The sequence below is a fragment of the Cryptomeria japonica genome, chromosome 4, assembly GCF_030272615.1.
Source record: "Cryptomeria japonica chromosome 4, Sugi_1.0, whole genome shotgun sequence".
Taxonomy (NCBI): Eukaryota; Viridiplantae; Streptophyta; class Pinopsida; order Cupressales; family Cupressaceae; genus Cryptomeria; species Cryptomeria japonica.
Genome location: NC_081408.1, coordinates 502,727,622 through 502,732,002, shown reverse-complemented (window position 1 = coordinate 502,732,002; position 4,381 = coordinate 502,727,622).

Below are 4,381 nucleotides of genomic sequence, written 5' to 3'. Positions count from 1 at the left end.
CCTTAGGAAGAGGACAAAGATCCCAAGTATGATTCTTCATCAAAGAAGAATACTCCTCATCCATGGCCCTATCCCACTCTGGGTGTCCTGTCGCCTCTGAAAACTTTTGAGGATCATCTGAAAGGGTATGACTCAAAAGACTAGAACCAGATGTCTGAGCACGAGTGCGACGAGTATCTGAAGGATCACCTGCCAAAGAACCAGCTGCATCAACAGTATCACGGGCCCACTTCGGCAAAGACGGAGCAACTGGTGGTGGTGGAGATGGTGGATCATGATCTACATCATCCTCAAGAGATAAGTAATCCTCAAGAGATGAAGAGGAAGGAGTAGGCAATGAGGGAGAAGCTGGTGATGGAGACTCCATCTGAGGATAGCACTCATCAAACTGGACATCCCGCCGAAACAAGACCTCTCTGGAATCAGGATCAAACAACCTGTATGCCTTAACATCCTCACAGTAGCCAACAAATATGAGTGGTCGGCTCTTCCTCTCCATGGCTATCCGCTGAGCATCAGGAATAAATGCCCAAGCCTCACTACCAAAAACTCGGAATGTAGAAACATCAGGCTTGACATCGGTCCAAGCCTCCTCAGGAGTTATATGTCGTAATGCCTTATGGGGCATCCGGTTCTGAATATAATTGGCACAATTGACTGCCTCAGCCCAAAATGAAGAACTCATAGCTCGAGACTGTATCATACAATTTGCCATCTCCCGTAAGGTTCTATTCTTTCTCTCAGCAACACCATTCTGTTGAGGGGTATAAGGAACTGTAAACTGATGCTGTAAACCATGCTCGGTGCAAAAATCTTTGAAAGCCTGATTTACATACTCCCCCCCATTATCTGTGCGTATCCTCCTGATAGAAAGTCCAGATTGCTTCTCCACAAATGTCTTAAACTTCCTGAAAGAGTCAAAGACATCAGACTTGTACTTAAGAAAGTACACCCATGTACGTCTGGAGAAGTCATCAATAAAAGTGAGTACATAACGGGCCCCTAAAAAAGAAGGAGTCGGAAAGGACATAAGATCACTGTGTACCAACTCTAGGGCTGCCCTAGCACGAGAGGCTCGACCCTTAGGAAAAGGATCTCGATGATGTTTACCAAGGACACAACCATGACATACACCATCTGTACAAGAAATCTGTGGAAGCCCAATCACAAGTGCCTGTGTACTCATCTGTTGTAGATATCTGTAATTGACATGACCAAAACGCTCATGCCAAAGCCTGCTCACTGAATCTGCATGTGCTATAAGAGAGGAACCAACAGTGTCTGAACTCTCAAAGCCATCAAAACTATATAAGTGAGATGCAGAATCCACACTCCCAGTAGCCACAACCAAGTCAGGATCATGAAGATCTCGAATAACCACATCATGTGGAGAGAACTCAACTGTCTTACCAGAGCCAGAGTGGCAAATCTGATAAATAGATAGAAGGTTTGTCGAAATGTCAGGAACCAAAAGCACATCCTGAAGACAACCACCATCCAATGAAACAGTACCAGAACCCTGAACGGAAAGTTGTGCTGAGTCACCAACTGCAATATGTCGAGTGCCTGTAGGAGCAAGAGCGGTGACCAAATCATGTGTGTGTGTCATATGGTGAGAGGCACCAGAATCTAGAATCCAAGTGGACGCTGAGGACAATGCTCGTGCAGAAAGAGCATGACCTTTCCCTGTGGGCTGTGAAGGAGGCTGTGGTGCACTGATATTATGCTGTTGCATGGCTTCCTCCAAAGCCTCTAAACGTTTCCAACACCTGGAAACGGGATGTCCTTCCTTGCCACAAAAACTGCAAGGATCACCTGATTTCTTCTTAGTCTTGGAGGAAGACTCACCAGACTTTGAAGATTTGCCCTGTTTAGAATTGGACTGTGGTTTTGAATCAAACTTAGGTGGTGGCTTGGAGGGATTCTCACTAGCCTCTAAATCTTTCTTAGGCTTCGGTTTCTGCTTCTGTTTTCCTTTGGAGGACTGGGCTACCAATGCTTGGTTCTGTGAACCTGAAAGTGAATCCAACTGCTTAAGCTTAGCTTGCTCACGAGTCAGACGATCACAAAAGACCTCAAAAGAAGGCATGACATGTCGAGCACCCAAGGCATCCATGGTGGAATAGAAGGTCGAAGAGAAGATCTGAAATGGACCCCGAAGCTTAGAGAGAATCAGGAAAATGCACTCTGTATCAGTCTTAGTCTTACCACAACCTTGCAAGATAGATCTTTGTTGTTTGAACTTCATCAGAAAGTCCTCAATAGAAGGAAATGAATCAGGTACCAAGGAAGTTAACTCTGCCTCAAGCTGCAAAGCTCTGAACTCGTTGACAGTACCAAAAAGTCCCTCAAACTTGGTCCAAATGGCTCGAGGAGTGATACAACCCTCAAGATGAAACTGGAGACTGTCGGAAATGTGTAAAGCCATCAATCCCATAGCCTGATCCATATTGTTCCTGTGCTGCATAATCTCAAAAGGACGTGTCAACTGAGGCTGAACCTCATCCAAACAGGACCATAACCCTTTTGACTGGAGAAGAGTCATCATGCGACCCTTCCAAGTGTGGTAATTATGCGGTGTGAGAGATTCAATAGGTCTGTCTGCCATCCTGTGAACTGTGCCTCAACTGCTCTGAAATTTTAATTATTATTAAGTGGTCTTTCAGAACTAGACAGAAGATGCAGAAGGGGGTTTGATTTTTTTTTGTATTGGTGTTTGTAAATTCTAGTTTTCTGATGTAAATAACAGAAAGCAAGAGAAAACACCCCCCCACAATGCAAAAAACTAATCCCCAGTACAAACTGAAAGCCAGAAAATGATAGAAAGCAATAACGGGTTGAGACAAAATTTGGAGCACCTGAAGATTTTTCTGATGAAATAGACTGTAGATCTGGAAAGAGCACAGAACCACCTTTCCGACGCCTATTCGCTTTCGAAAAACGGAGTCCGTATGCAAAAGATATGGCTCCTGGAGTGCAAAAAACTTGTTCTGACTTCGACTTGCAAAAAACACTGCAAAACGAAAAAATCAGAAAAAAAGATCTGCATCTTTTAGATCGGGCTCGGAACCAGCTTTCCAACGCCTATTTTCATTCGAAAATCCGAGCTAAAATGCCCGAGTTATACCCGATTTAGTAAAACTGCTCCAAAAGAGCCCAAATAGGCCCTTTAAGCCCTCAAGGGCTTAAAAAAAATAAGCCCCTGGTCCGCTGGGCGACCAGGGGCGGGCGCAGGAGGCGGCGGCGCGGGGGGTGGCGCTGGGGCGGCGCAGCTAGCGGCGGGCGGCGCGCTGGCTGCGGGCGGGCGGCGCTCAGGCGGGGGTTCTCGGTGGGCGGCGCGGTGGGCGGCAGGCGGTGCAGCGGGGGCGCGGTGGGGGTTACCGCCGGCGGCGGTGGCCGCCGGGCTGCGCGTGCCTCCAAAAGAGGCTGCGCCCGATTTAAACAAAAACTGCGATTTTTGTTTAATTTTTTTGAAATTTTCGCCTCGGTTGTCGTGCCCTAGGGCCGTACGGCCTTGGGGCCAAAAAAAATTTGCCTCCTGGTGCAACTGTGTCCAAATCGGACGAATTTTATATGGAAATAGGGGTTTTTGGGCGCTACGAGCTCAACGGTGAGGTCCGTTTGGGCTCAAAGTGCACCGAAAAAAAAATACCCCCCTATTCCAAAATAAAAAACAAAAGACAAACACAGATCTGATGCAACCAAAACCTGGATCTCAAAATCTTTCAAAAGTCTGAACAAGCTGCAGCAGATCCAGCTCTGATACCATGTAGGATTTGAGAAATACAAATCCACAGAACCCAAAAGAAACCTGCATGCAAGAAACCTATCACAGAGAAAGAGAGAGAACGAATACAAGGGTTTTGGCTCTGACAAAGAGAAAAGATGTATTATCAGAGAAAAATGAATCAACAATATGAATAATACAAGAGATCAATCCTTATAAAGGAGATCAACACCAAAAGGAAAACCTAACCCTAAGGTGTGAGCATTTAATAATTAAATATTAATTATTAAATGACTAATGTATGCATAAAGAGAAATCTTAAGAGGAGAGCAAAGTTAATTAATTACTTTACTCTAACACCTCCTATCATAGATTTGTACCTAGTCGGATTGATAGGTGTAGAATCATCTCTTAGTGATAATTTGTCATTTGTAGTCATAGGTGTGCTTACCGGTTTAGAGTTTTCCATTCCAAATTTCTTTAGTAACTCTTTTAAGTACTTGGATTGACTCAAGAATATACCTTTATCAGTCTGAGAAATCTGCAATCCTAAAAAGAATTTTATTTCTCCAATCATAGACATTTCAAATTCTTGCTGCATTTCAATAGAAAAGTCTTCACATAATCCATTTTCTCCTCCAAAGATTATATCAT